General features: G+C 39.7%; 1 protein-coding gene across 1 annotated transcript in view; it reads left to right on the top strand.

The window, feature by feature from the left end:
• SATB2 (SATB homeobox 2) overlaps window positions 1-15730 on the top strand; it is a 106078-nt gene that overhangs the window by 19258 nt on the left and 71090 nt on the right. The gene's annotated exons all lie outside the window — the stretch shown is intronic.

The raw sequence follows: 15730 nt of genomic DNA, 5'->3' as shown, positions 1-15730 counted from the left end.
AGTTCATTTTATTACCCTGAGAGTGTCATTTTGTACATTCCCCTTGGAATGCCTGGTCCCCTTGGTCCCTTTGGTTCCTGAGTAGGCAGTAGACTGGCCAATGAATCCAAAGAATGGAATGTGACAAAGCTTCTGTGTTGTGGATTGAATTTTATAAGTTTGGAAGAGGGACCAGCAGGTTCCCAAATGGGAATTAAAAAAAAGAGGAATGTAAAAATGTTTCTAACTAGTTCATGTCAGCATCTTAATCTGGAACTGGCCGTGTCTAATGCAAGATGCTTTTCATGCCATTGTGTTTGCCAGCTACCTCTTAGACTAAGGCATCTGTAGTGATTCAAGAGTTCAACTTTGTGTTAGAAAAAGAAAGGCACTTGTGCAACTCATTAAAAGGCACTCATTAAAAGCTGAGCCAGTTTTTTTTTTTAATATTACTTCCTTGAATCCACTGTCTTTCCTAGTATTTTATGAGGCATTTTTCTTCCTTGTTGCATTTGTTGTTATTCAATGGAGAGATTTTTCACTGTGTTACCTACCTTAAAATGATCTCATTTTCAAGGATAAAATTAAGGAGTTCTGAAAACCTGGATATTCTAATGGTCACTAGTGCAGAGATTAGTTGTAGGTGGCTGTGTGCTTTGAAAAGGAGTTTTGTATCCACTTAACAACTTTTCTTAAAAATGACAACTAAATAATTAAAAAAATACAAAAATGGTTAATTGAGAACTACTTTTTAATATGTGTTTCAGTCATTCCTTACTGGTAAAAATATGCATAAAATGTTGTGGCTACAACCACAATATACATGTTTATTAGATGTGTTTTTATACTGTGTCTGCGTTGTAAATGAATAATAGTTATCTTAAATGCTGTATATTTCCTCTACGGTTGCACCACAATTAAACAGATTCCCTGTGTGGAATTATATCCCCAGCTACTTCCTCCCAAGGTATTTTTAAACTTTTTGCCTGAATGATGTGCATTATTTTAATTACAGCACATAATAATTATCTGGAAGATATTGGCTATTATGTCAGTCCGAGGTGGCACTAAGTCCTTTCCTTCTCACAATTAACAGAACAATACTTGTGTCAGAGGTGGGCAGGGATATGGACCCCAGTTAAATCCTAGCAGACATGTCATTATTTTAGCAGGGGAAAGCAAAGGAGCAGGTCCCTCCCTGGGTGAAAGCACCGGCAACAAATGGGTGGCTGTATTTGTTTTGGCAGCTTGAAGCTGTTGTGAGCCCGCAGTCCCAGCCAAAACCAAGTGAGCTTGGACTTGACTTGAGCTGTTTCTCAAATGTTTTTGTTAACTCTCACTTTTTTTTTTTTAATTCCCCATGTTGTTTTAATTATATTTCTCAGTGCTGGGAACATCACACTAGATCTTCCATGTTTCAGGATTATTTGTGAGAAGATTTCTCATCAGCTAATAGCAATTGTTTAACAAAAAATCTTCATTGGTTAGGGTAAAATCTGAGCTCAGATGTGTGATCACATAAGGGAAAATTCCATTGAGACTTGGAGTGGAATGAAGCCTCCTCCTTAATACTTTTGTCTAACATATGTCACTGTATTAAAAATAATTACTTTGGTTCCTTAGAGGGGAAGAAGAAGGGTTTTTTTAAAACCTGGAATTCTATATTGAGTAGGCAAATAAACTCTTGAGATTGCTTTCATTGGAAAAGGATATTTTAAATGGTACCTTTTACTTGAACGTTGGCCAGTTTAATTTAGATTATTGCTTCTGACAATTAACCTCGTGTTGGGCTGCACTTGTCTCATTAGCAACGTGGCGAGTGATGAACTTGGATCCATGAGGGCTCAGCTCTCACCTGGGAAACTCCCCCGCCAAGGCTGTGCCACTGCTTATTAACAAAGTATTAACAATTTATTAACAAATCCACCTCAAAGCTGTCTCTGGAGGGCTGGGATTGGGGGATTAAACAAATATATTAGTAGTCTTTTAAAATTCTTAGAATATTTTTGCCAAGAGAGAAAGTTAAACAGCAGAGGAGGCACGGACATAAGTTTAAAAAATATGTTGTTTCGAGATGATTTGGTTTTGGTGTTTTCCTTTTCAAACTTTTTGTAGTTTGAGGCAGAGTTCCACCTTCAAAATTTATCTGCTTAAAAACAAGTTTTTAAGTAAAAAGGGAATAGCGTGAGAGAGAGTAAGAATATGGCTAAATAATTAAAGATTAAAATTCTTAAATTCTGTTTGAATGTAATGCTTCATCTGCCAGGAAATGATCAGTTGATTTGTTTTTCATTTAAGCAAACCAGTTACGCAAGTTGTGGTCTTATGAACTGATTCTCTCTCTTTTTCTCCCCTGATTTTTATCCACCAAAGCAAGATATCTATTACTTTTCACAATCTGCTGCTCTGCATTATACAGGGAATATTCTGAAATAATGTCATCTTTTGGTGGTGGCTTGGCAAAAAATAGGATTGAACATCATTTTGTGCAATAGGAATAATGACTTAACCAACTCTGTATAGCTTGAAAGCTTCTTATATAAATATTGTCAGAGAATGTCCATACCCCAAGATGAAATACAAAGAATTTTCTGGCATTACTTGGAGAAACAGCTGAAAAAACTTGTTTGCTTTTCAATATTTTTTTTTTTTTACTTCTTATGTGCTTTATTTCTGAGTTATAACAACAGGCTGTGTACTTGTGTCTAATTTTACAACACACATATCAAATTTGTAGTGTCCAGAGTTAACACAACAACACGTATCTTTATGTGCAGGAAGGGGGAAAAGTGTTAGTTCCTGAAGTAAGTTGTTGTTTTTTTTCCTTTTAATGTTGATTCACTTTGTGTTATATTGTATCATCTCCCTAAAAATACTTCTACTGTGAAAATCAGTAAGGAAGCAGGATTTGAAGTGGCTGCTGTGTTCTCTCCCTTTACTGTGGCTATGATATTTGCATTCACTTAAAATATATCACACCTGCTATTTGGAAATATTATTCCATTGAATATCTGATAATAATGCATACATGACAGCAGATCCAAAGAGAATATATAAAAAATGAGTTGTTGTGGCAGTAAGGTGGGTCATTTTAGTGGAAAAATGGGATGTTTTCCTGTCCTTGGCTGCAGTGAGGGAGGGGTGTGTGCAGCTGGCCCGTTGGCTGTGCAGCCCATATGTGCGCAGTGAAGGGGGCTAATGCCGAGGTGTGAATTGACTGGCAGCCATCACCATGCCTGCCTGCCCTGCTCCTTCCTCATCTGCCACTGCAGCTTTCCCTGCCCTGGGAACTGCACCTTGGTGTTTTCTGGGCTGCCCCACTCTGGATGGGCTGAGCAGGCACCCTTGGACATGGCTCTTGTGGAGCAGGCATCCCTGGCTGATCTTCTTATGGCACCTCTAGTGCTCTCTTCCTCTGTTTATAAATTTGAGTAAAAGGCATGGGAAGAAGATGGGAAGAAAAGTCATGACTCAAGCCAAACAGAGTGTAACTTGTGTCCTTGGGGGTAGGAGGAAGGGATATTGGGGTTTGTGGTCTAGAGATTTATTCCTGTAGAGCTGGGAGGTGCTGGCTGTAGTTCAGAGACGGGAGCAGCGAGGCGTGGGTGGGAAGAGGAAGGTGACGGTGATGTGGCCCTGGGTAGATGGGTGAGCAGGCACTGACCAGCAGAGCTGCTTGCCATGAGGGATTCTCAGACAGGGTTGTTTCATCTTATTCACTATGACAAATCTGAGGTCTGCTTTAGCAAGAAAGAAAACCTATTCATTGATTTTCAAGCTCAAAATTTAAATTGTTTTCTTTGTACCCAAGAAGGGCCTAAAGGGCTGTTAACAAGGTTGAGACCATTTTCTGGCATGGGGCAGTTGCTGGTGGGGAGTTCTGCTGTCTCACTAAGGCTGAGGGAGAGTGTGTATTGTTCTTGCCCATCAACCTGTCAAGCCTTCCTGTCTTTTGTGAGACACAGCAAATTCCTTTTCCTCTACTGGCAGAAAACCCCTCAGTCATAATAGTATGATATTGTGGTTCTACTAAGATTGCTCAAAAGTTTTAGTTGTGATACTTAGTTACATTGGCTAATATTTTCTTTCAAGATAAAAATTACTCAAAAGGCACTTTGGGTATGACATTCCTTTTGTTTATGTAGGGCGTATGGAGGTACTCACCACAGTTAATGGAATATGAAGCTTTTTGTACACTGCATACCTGGATGGATGCTGGCTTAAGTCCCTAAATGCCCCCATTTCATTTGTAAAGAGCTTTTAAGCTTAGTCTTAACACAGTGTATTTAGATTTCAAACTCTTACCTTACTTTTTCTAAATGAAGAGTGTTCTTTAGACATCCCCAGATGAGGGGCTTCTGTATCTTGAGTTCACTTCTTTGAACATGTGACAAAAAACATTTCACTTGAAAAGGAGGTAAAGGAGGTAACAATTTGAGCCTCCAGCAATAAAATTATTCCTGATTATGAAGATTGGGTGGACCTTAATTTTCAGTATGGCTTGACTGGACAACCTCTTGAATTTCATCAGTCCAACATGTTTAGTCTAGAGCAGTTTACCTAGACTAAGCCATTTCTCACAAAATCCTATAGATTCATCTCTAATTTATCAATTTTGTTTAATATTTAATTTTACTCTCTAGATTGCAGTTTTAATGGTCAGACTGTGATCTTTTCCATTCACACTACAGTGATGACTGGTCACACTGATTGGGACCTTTACTGCATGAGCTTTTCAAATGAGTTAATCTGTGATAAACTGTAAACCAGGGTCATCATGAGAAAATGAGAGCTGTTTTAGTGCTGATAGGCCCCCCTGATTAGATTTTCATCCATCATGAACTCAGATGTCAAATGAAGAAAAGAGGGTATTTTTTTGCTGATTAGAAAGACGTACAAATAGTCTTAAGTGTCAATTACTATAGTATTTTAGGCAGCTCAGATTTTTAGGATAATTCTATAGTTCCAAAGTTTTTCTTTACTCAGAAAGTATTTATTTCTTTGGTGTGCATACCTGTCTTAAGACCTCCAATATGAAACAACCAGTAACACTCCATGCCTCCAAATGAACAATAGGCTTTGGGGGAGTGAAATAGACTTTCATTAAGATGCAGATACCCACAGTGCAACCCACGTCCCACCACCTGAGTGAGTGCCAAGAGCAGAGAATAGATCCTGGCTGTGGGAAACGGCTGTGTCGGCAGGAACCAGATTGAGGCTTTTCCTCCAGGGTGACCTTTGAAATCAATCAGATTGTGAAAATGATAGACTTCCCAAAGCTGCCTTGGTGTGTTGGGCCAGTAATGCTCCCTCAGTGCTGAGGTCTGCCCTGGTTCCCTGTGCCAGTAAGGAAAAGAGAATATATCTGGAATATATGAGGGCTATTCAGCCTGTTCTTTGAGAAGATGTATGCAGAGTCTTCATCTTCCTACATAAGACTTTGTGAAGTAGGTATTTATATCTTGTTTTCTCCTATGGCATGATACTATTAGTTGAAATCCGTAGTCAGATACTCTGTATTTGTGGTACAGAGAAGATTGCTGGCAGCAGTATAGGCTGTGCCTTATGGTGAAATGGTATCTCTGGTAGATTCCAGGGATTTTCTGGTGCTGATGCCATGTTCTGAATAAGGCATCATCCCACTCTATCTTTCTTTAATTATATTCCCCCAAAGTGGGAATGGGCTTCTAGATTCCTTTTCTGCTTTTGCACATAGAAGCTGTGCATACGTGGGCCCGAGACACCTGGGGCTTTGGGAGATGATTAGAAATGACAGTCTTTCCTCCCTTTTCTCTTGAAATATCACCCTGCAGCATTTTTTATCTCTTTTATTTGAACATGAGATGGAGTTTAGGAAAGAGAAAGAACTGGTGAGAGGAGGTACTAGAACTCTACACCACCTCACAAGGGTGTTCACAGTGCCACCAGTGCTTGAGGCTTGAAGAGTCTGTCCATGAAATCCTCACGCTGGTTTTGGCTGGGATAGAGATACTTTTCTACATAGCAGGTCCATAATTTCTATATGTGGTGATTATGTGACAATCTTAGCTGCTGCTAAAGAAGTGGGGAACTGGAAATGCTTCTTGAGCATGATTGTGTGTGCAGCAAACTTCCAGTTCCAAAATGTTAATAACTCTTTCCAGTCTTTACCATGTGCACAGAAATTTATAATTTAAATTAAAAAATAGCTATTTTTGTCTTTCTATTTTTTGGTCTCTTCTTCACAAAATGACTAATGTGAAGTTAAAATGCTAACAGGATCCAAAAAGGTTCTGGTGGCTTTGTAAGAAAATAGGTTCAGTTCTAGGAAGATGTGGGCTAAGAAAACAAATCTAGGTTCATTTCAGCATTAATGTGGGCTCATCAACGGTACAAGGGAAAACTGTTTTTTCTGAGTCTGGTAACAGTTCCTGCTTGCTCTGAGTCATCTCCTCTAGTGGTGAACTAGTCTTTTTTTTCCGCTTTTGTTTTCTGTTGATAGGAAATATAACATAGTTCAGTAACCAGCAGAGCTTTATTTAGACTTGTCAGAAATACAGAATTTTTTGGTCTTCCTGGGAATAAAAGAAAGAGATGGGGAACTTGAGATCAGATTATCAACTGAAATAAGTATCAGTAAAGGAAAATTTCTTCTTTAATGTAATCAAATTCATCTAAATTTGCAATGCTGTGCAAACTAAGAACTAGGGTTATTAAAATGTATTTTGAAAAGAAATATTATAACCTTAAAGATACTATTTTCTGTCTCTCTCTAGCTGATCAGTTTGTAAGGCAAGGGACAGTTTTAGTCCCTTACCTTCTAATGTGTTTGTGCAATGAGTGAGACCTGAGCCTGAGTATCAACAAACAGTGCCTGTTCTTAAATATACATGTGCATGCAGATTTTCATGGATACTTCTGCTTCCATAAAATTTTTTCTTATAAAAATGCTAAAATAGAAGTGTTACTACCTCCCTTGTTAACTGCTTCGTGGTGGAATTAGTTCTTAACTGAATGTCATTAGAGACACTGGGATTAAGCTTGTGGATATTTTTTGATCCTGTATGGATCTGGCTATACTCTTACAGTAAGGCAGCTACAAAGAGCAGAGGGCTTCAGAGTTGAATGGCAAAAATTACAGCAACTGTGCCTTCACTTACTGCATTCATGTTGAATTAGTGGAAGCAGTCATTTGAGATTATCAGTAAAGTCCTCAATCCCTCTATTTCCTCAGCAATACTTGCTTTTCTGTCCTGATAGTTAGATGCTGCCCTACTAGTTTTTCAGTTGTTCATGTTTTTTTCTCATGGAAGTCAAGAACTGAATGTCTGGTGGGAGAAAAGAAAAGACAGAAGGCAAACCAAAAGTAGTAATTTAGTGAAAAAACATTCTGCTAGTCTTTATACAGAGTAAGGAAAACCCCAAGACACAAATCTTAGACTAAAGAGATTAAGCTGTTAAACTACATAGGCCAGAATATGAAACTGCATTAGTTTAGGGGTTTGTTTGTGCAGCACAGCATGCTGTATGCCCTTATTTTTCTTTGGACTTGAGACCCATGAATTTTCAAATCTACTGGTAGTTGACTCAACACAAAGATAGCTGGCTACTGTAGGTTTGCAGTCTGAGCCAGACTTTCTGTGCTCTCTGTAGCTGTTGCTGTGAGTGGGCAGGATATTCAGATTCATACAAGGCCAGATAATGTCTGTAGGCTTAATTCTAAGCTTATTATCCTCTACAATGTCCTGTTAGCAATGCTCTTTTATAACCTTTAAAAGGTGTTTTATGTATTCAGCTGCAATGCCATGTTATTGTGCTGTTTCCTCTGCTCAGTAGACTGATTTTCCTTTTGAAGCTTATAGGCAAGCATTGAAGCTGAGTGAATTTGAGGAGGTTTGGGGCATTGGCATCTTTAAAAAAAACAGATACAGGGTTTTCCCCAAAGAGGGAGAATGTCTTCTACCTCTCCTCTTCTCCATTGGGAAATATATAAAATTCAAGAAAGGCTTCAGGGAGGTAGGGACCAAAGGCTGTCTGCCCAGATACCCTGTTTTTGCTGAACGTGTCGCGAGGCAGATTGTCTTGGTGGCAATGGGCTGGCAGAAAGCTGACAAAAAAGGCTGGACAGCAAATGTTTGTGTAAAGCTCTGGTCCTTTCACTCATGTGCAGCCCTTTATAGGTGGTGAGGTGGCTGGCCAGTATGGTCACCTGGTCCAAATTTGTGGTGAGATGATCCCAGCATTGTTTATGGCCATTCAGGAACATGTGCAGTGGAGAAAAGCACCACCTGTTGAGTACACTTGCATTCATGTTTCTTAGCAACTGAGGCAACGGCACTAAAGCCCCAGTTCTCAGTCTGTAAGGCTGAGCTGGAAGCCCACTGCAGGTCCCCACTAGCTGTATCTGCTTATGTTGGCTCTCCAGGAGGCCCTGAATTAGAGACAAGTCCTGGTGCTATGCTGGGATGGCAGATTAGCAGCACATTTTTCCTGAGACTCAAGGAGAGACAGCTGATGTCCAAAGCAAGAGGAACAGCTATGATTTAAGATGGCAAAGCCAACCTCTACTCATGGCAGCAGCTAAAAAGGCTCTTTGATCAAGGAATAAGCTGAGTTGTGACACTCTGGATTTCCAGAGTGTTCAGCAGGCACTGCTCCCTGGGAGGAGGCACAGCCTGTGCTCCTGGTGTCCCAGGTCTAAGCTGGGAACGGTTTTACCATACACAGATTGCCCAAAAGGCAGTAATTTCATGCAGAACTGGGTGGGGTGCCCTGCTCTGGGCATTATGTGAGGATCATGTTAGTGACATGCAGCGGGTGCCACAATCCTGTGGGCATTGGGTCTACTGAGTATTACCTCTGAGACTGCCCTGGTGTGAAGGTGCCTCTCAGGAAGGGCAGCCTGGTGGAGGGTGAAACTGAATTCCAGGCTGGCAGGGTTATGAAAGACACCTGGATGCAGTAGCCTTTCTGTCATGAGTTGTCATGATTTGAAAGACTTTGTATTCTGCCCTGGAAGTGATACTTAGAGGAGTGATTCTCTGTCTCAGATGAGAGAAGTGGGCTTCTCTCTCTTTATGCATTTTCTTGCTGTCCAAGGCAAATGCACACTTAGGCAAGAAATGACAAAAGACAGATATTATGCAGGACTGAATGTGGTTTTCCTCAGTGGAGGTGGTAGTTTTATAAGTAATACGGGAAATGTAAAAAATACTTCAGAATCACAGAACATTCTGAGTTGGAAGAGACTCACAAGGATCATTGAATCCACTCTGGAAACTTAAGTGAATGCCCCGTTGTCTTGGTTTTTTTTAATAGTTCTTCCTGTGCTTCCTTGCCCTTCTATTTATTTGTGGTATTCCTGTTCTATCATGTAACAGTTTTAAAAATAATCCCCTGAAGTAAATAACATCAATTTTTTTTCCTCTTTCCTTACCAATTATTGACTGTTTTTTCATACTGAATAGAGGTTGGAAAATTAAATAAAGACTTCCAAAATAACAAGCTCCAGAAAATTTTATTTAATTTGTGGGTTCATTCTGTTCACTCTCTCTCCCCCCACCTCATTTTTTCTTTTTTTAAGAAGATCTTTATTAATTTAGTCTAGTAACTTAGTGCCTATATTAAATTAATCTAATAAAAGTCAGGATCCTCACATAATGTTTCCCAAATGTGAAGCAGCATCTATTACATGAGGCACAATCTTTTTACTGTAAAATGTAAACCTGATATGTGGCATTACAAGCCATTAAACTGTTTAGTGTACGTTATTTAAGTCAAATACTTCAATACAGTCATGCTGGAGGAAAGGAAGGGGCAGTGCTAGCATTCAGAAAATTAAAAACGCAAAACCAAGCTTCATGTATCAAAATTATTTTCATCTATGAATGTACTCTGAAGTTTGGCATGAAATCTTGTAACACTAACAGTCTTTCTATTGATGGTTACACCCATAATTCCATAAAACTTTTAATATATAATCATATAAATATCATATGTAATAATGTAATTGCATAGTCTATATTAAATTCTGTGTACTGATAGAGATGTGAAAGCCAGAAAGTGTTTAAATTGAAAGGCTCATAGATGTGTTGTTTTGTGCTCTAAACCATCACTGGTAGGCAGAGTTTATGAGAGCATTTTTTAACAGCGAGAGCAAAGACTTGCAGCAGCAGCAGTTCAGGGGGCTTTGTGCTTGCAGAGCTTTGTGTGGCTTGGCTGTGTTTTCCCCTTGGGGGAAGGTCACCCCTTTGCAGAGCCCTGAAGTTGCACAAGTCTCATGAGCTGGGGTGGAGCATCCGTCATTCGGGGGTTGTGGGTGTTCCTGTTGATTTGTGGATGTGTACATCACAGTGTAATCACATGGTTTATTCCTGTTCTCTCACTGAATTATTTATTAAGGGCTGAAATGAGGAAGGAGGGGGATTCTTTTGTATTGGCATAAGCATGGGATTATGTTCATTATGTGCTTTCAATCACTACATCGCCGATATGTCAATTGGCAGGATACAGTCTACCTCACATGTTGGGATGTTGCAAAGTTCAGTTAATTAATATTTTTAAAGTGCGTTGGGACCCTCTTTAGAAGTATGGGAGACTATTCTGCTGACTGTTTTCCATCTATTACCCCAATGTGTCATTGATTGAAATTCAATAGAATTATATTGGTACCCTTATAACAATGGGCAAAGTATTGCATTTTCTTAGATTTTCCAAAAAGCTAGAAAAGACGGCTCAATAATATAATACAAAAATTAATATAATCAGTTTATCTTCTGGTAACTTTTCCTGTTGCTTTTTCATCCTTTCTGCTTGAATAGTTGTTCACTTTGCTGGATTAATAGTAATAACTACAAATGATGGCTTTATGTTGTTACAGTGTGATGATATACTACAGCCAGTGTAGAGGTAAGAAACACAGGTTGAATTGTTATGTACTGTAGGGTAGTGATTTTCTGCAACTGGTTTATGAATAAATAATTCTTTGTAGTTATTACATGGGACAGGCAGTTTTCAATTTCTGTAAGTAAACACAGTTCAACAAAAAGTTTCATGCTAAAGCGTAGGGATAAGATTCCTTTGAAGGGCATAAACAGATGCAGTCACTATCACAGGAGGCTGCCCATTTTGGAAGGAAGTTCTGCAATAGTGGCTGATAAAGAAATGGCTTGGTGGTCCCAGAAGTGAGGCTTTTATTTGGTATCTCTTTGAGGTCTTTCATTTGGAGCTGTAAAAGAAATCAGAAGTGCTTGGGTGTTAATGCTAACCTGCAATTTCTCCTGAGTGTCTGTTGTTTTGATAAGAGCTGCTGTTAAAAAGGACGATGTTTGATCAAAACTACTTGATTGAATTCACAAGGCAGCTGCAAATGGTGGTTGTGTTCTTTTACCAGCCTTGTGTTTGCAGTCCACAACTCTGGGTTGTGGTCCTGGGATCCCTGAGATGCAAGGAAACAAATTCTAGGACACTTGACTAACTTTTAACCATGGCAGATTAGCATTTTTAAAAAAATTACATTAATGCTGCATATGCATTTGCATTAATACTACAAGTATCCATTTAAGTTGTAATTCAGGTGTGCTCATAATTTGAAATCAAGAGTATAGCCATGGTGGGAGCAGGGGATGGCTTGAAGGGTGCCAGTGACAGGGTATGCTCTGGTACTGTTTGCTCTGTTTAGCCACAAAAAGGAATTTGGAAAATGCCCCATTTGAAGAGTTTAATCTTACAGCAGTGATGTATTGGAAGGTACCTGAGGTGCTCCAGTAATTGTTATGGGGTTATCCAGATTAAAAGTTACCTGTGCCTGTGAGTGGGAGATGCAGGACCTGGTCTTCCTTCCATTTTGACCTATTCCATAGTCATAGCTAGACTGTGATATGTATGTTTGAAAGCCTAGATGTGGCATTCTTAGAATGAGTGTGCTGTGTGGCTGCCATTCCATTTGCAATGACAAATGAGGTTTCTAGCCTATATAGATAAATAATTTTCATGGCACTTGAAATTTTCACGTGAACTACATAATAATGGAAAGGGTTTGCCAGCTTAGCTGTGTTTGTCTAGAAAGCAGCTTTCTGCTTTTAGTCATTTTGTAGTCCTGATCAAAGTGGTTATTCTGGAAGTCTGCTTTAGCCCCAGCCTTGCATCCATTCATTTCAAAGTTCAGTAGGGTGATGTCCTAGGAATACTCCCAGTGCTTTAGGTGCATCATCTTTTCAGGTGATAAAATAAAGCTCATGATGATCCTGTGATGGATTCTGCTGGATATAGAATGGGTCAGCTGTGATGTAGCAGGGCAAGGCTTCTGTTCAGTGTAGAGTTCTGCTCTCACTTGTGTAGTTATCACTTTCTTCTCCAAAGGAGCTGCTTTTTGGATGAAACTCAATTGGAAACATGCTGGCAGGGTGGCACATCATTGGCCTGAGGGGAGGGACAGCAGTGAATTCAGTGGTTGTTATGTACAAACTTCACACTTGAGCTCACAGAAGTTTGCCACTGGTGTGTTCTGCCATTCTTGTGGGTAAAGGGAGTTACACCCATTTTACACAAAGCTACTCTGTCTTTTTCCCCTGTCTGCATTTTGATGAAGCTGAGGCTTAAAGTTAATAAAAGACCTGATTGTAGAAGTACATGGAATTCAAGAACCAACAACCAGTGTGGATAGAGAATCTCTTCTAACATAAGTTTTGAAAAAAAATCTTTTGAGAAAACTGATGCCTTTATTGTCTTTAATTGCCTAACTGGCCTGGGCTGCATTCAGTCATTTCTTGGTGAGGTGAGAGCTGTTCTAGTGTATGGCCATTTCTTCAGTCTGTGCAAGCATTGAAATCTATTAGCTCTCCCTTCAAAAAACTTTCACAGGAGAAAAGACCCAACAGATACAGGAAAGAGAGCCAGATTTGTTAACAGAAGAGTTTTGGGACTCAAGGAAGATGTATTTTTGTATTTCCTGAGCTTTCTGATCTGCTGTGCGTTATTCACACATAATTTTGAGAAGGTCTGGAGCTGACAGAGAAGCGATACTCCCAGAGAAGTAGTATGTTCATTAATAACACAGTGACCTTTCTTCATTCCTGTCTCCTGTCCCAAGTGTCGGTTGTGGTAGGATAAAAGCTTAGCCAGGCCAGTTAAAGTGATTTCTTTAAAGGCCTGAGCTGTACTATTTAAAGTCAATGAGAGGAACAATAAAAAAATGTGTATGTGGAAGTGACCCCTTGCTGCCAGGCTGTTTTCATCTTGGGATTGCTGTTAGGCTAGAAATATCCAGTCTGGATAAGAAGGGACCTTTTTAGGGGGAAAATTTTGGCCTGCTCAGTTTTTACTGAGTAGTCATTCAGCGATGTCTTAGTATGCCGAGAACACATTTGCCCAACAAGCTGGCATCACCTTCCCAAACATAGCCCAAGAGTTGCCTTAAGTACAGTGTTGGTGCCATGAAATAAGCACCTGTGAAGTCTGCTGAGGAGCTGAATGGAAACCATGGCTTCTGGCTATGGTTTGGACCAGCTTAATGTGCTCTGGAAAAAAATATTTCACACGTCATATCACACCGGCTGAAAAAATAGCGTGCATCAGCAGTGCTGTAACACAGAGTAAAGGACTCTCAGCAGGTGTTAACGTGCAGAGGCACTGAGCATTATGGTAACACCTGTGTTTGTTTAAATCCAGCCAAAACAATTTCCTCTCCAGTTGTAGAGGAGGATTAAAAAAAAATAAAAAATCTCCCTAACTTCCAGTAGTAGCAGACATTCCTGTAAAACAATTTGCATAGTATTTCCCATGGTGCACTCTAGCTGCACTGTTTTTTTTTTTTCTTTAAACCCTTTTAGTCTGGGTACACCTTTGGTGACTTCAGTGCTTCCCGACCATCTCTTTGTCCTTTGCCAGCATTGCCAGGCCCAAGCAGTTGCAGATGGTGTGCTCTCTGAGTGCTTTCCTTAATTGAATGAAAAATAAAGCCTCTTGTAAAATATTACCAATTTAGATGTGACTTATGGGGCACATATGATGCTTATTTTTTCAATTACATGAAAACTTGGCGGGGTTAAACGTAGGAAGCCAAGTGTTCTGTGAAGCTGGTATAGATTTCTGGATTTTTAGGTGATTTTGCTTTAAATTATTATATAGCAGGAGGAGGTAAAGGAAGTCAGCAGCTAAACGGTGTTTTTCCAGCGTATATTTTACTCAGTGGACCCTTGATGCTCATTTAATGACTAATATATGCTGTACTATATGCATTTCTTGTTGTCACCAGAGATAACATTAAGTAAACTATCCCCTTAAGAAAAACAGCTTTTCTTGGCAAGTGGAATATGACTCAAGGAGCCAGCACTGGAGACATACGGCACTGTGAATGAGTGCTGTGTGTTACTCTACTGGATCTGAGTCCAGGCACTATTTATACTGCAGCATATTCAGCACCAGATTGTTAAATCTTAATACTGAAACAGTGCATCATTGAAATGTTTTTGTTCTGTTTATGTCCCATTTTCAAGCATTGGATATCAAGCAACACTTAGTAACTTTTTGTTTCATTTGGACAATATATCTCTTTGCCAAAAGCTTCTTAATCTGCTCTTGAAGTATTAGCCTGTCTGTACCAGTATGTTACAGTGAAACTTTGTGCCACTGAGGATGAACTAGGTCACTTCCAGCTTCTTTCAGTGCGTGGTGACAGAATGCCTTGCAAAGCATGTCAGTGGTTAATGCAAAGATTTAAGTGCTACAGAGAAGGAGTGCTAAAATTATTTCCTCTTCAATCTGTGTGGGAATGGGGAAAAATACTCTATAGTAGGTACTTCATGGGCTCCTTGTATTCTGTTATTCTCTGTGAGAAGCTTTGTTTCACTGTTTCAGTGTGGTGTTACCTTAGGATCATTTCTGGGAGATCAGGATAAAAGGTTTTTGTCATTTACTGCAGTTCAATTAGTTCCAGAGCTGGTGAAGAACTGGGAGTAGAAAGTGATGAGGAGACGATTGAAGTTTCTTGGCACCACAGCATCCTTCCAGATACCCAGGAGGAGTTCTCGGCGTGCCTGTTATCTCAGAAGAAGTAGTCTCCTCATGTATTAGTGTATTAATTTTTTTCTGACAGTGGAGTTCCTGGATGTCTTTTCAAAGATCACACAGTATATAAAGAAACCTCAGAAGGCATCAGTTTGAATGGGAGAATGGTGTCTTGTAGGGCTGAGCTGAGGAGAGTTAAGTGAGCTGAACAGTGGGGCAATAGAAGCACAGTGAAGGAGGGAATAAAAGCAGTAGGGGCAATAGTGCAGAACAAGACTGAACTGCTTTGCTGTCATGTAAGATGGCACTGTGGCTTTCTTTGTTTGGTGTCTTCCTGGAAGTCATTCCCGGGATTAGTCATTGTTTTTGGTGTGGGTGGGCCCTCTGTAATTGTCTAAACAGAAATAATACCTCTGCACCAAATGGTTTACCATGCAAGTTTACAGTCTTTGTGACAAGCTCATCCAGAAGAGGTGATGATCCTATTAAAGAATGAACAGAAGTAGAAATAGAACATACAGCATTCTCCCCGCCTCCAAAAAGCTATTTTGGATCTGTGGTCAGCAGCTTGCAGTTGTTTGGTTGTTTTTTTTTTCCCCACAAAGAAAATCAACTGTCTGCATAGTGCAACTTGTATCTGGGAGTGAATTCTTCCTGCTTGGTGGGTTTCCATCCACACTGGGAATCATACCATGCTTAGATTGTAACAGTGCTGGAGGCCCACGCAAAGGAATTTTCCTGTTCAAGTCAAAAGTAATGCATTTAT

The sequence above is a fragment of the Ammospiza caudacuta genome, chromosome 8, assembly GCF_027887145.1.
Source record: "Ammospiza caudacuta isolate bAmmCau1 chromosome 8, bAmmCau1.pri, whole genome shotgun sequence".
Classification (NCBI taxonomy): domain Eukaryota; kingdom Metazoa; phylum Chordata; class Aves; order Passeriformes; family Passerellidae; genus Ammospiza; species Ammospiza caudacuta.
Note: the sequence above shows the minus strand (reverse complement) of the source record. Positions and strands in the feature narration are given on the sequence as shown.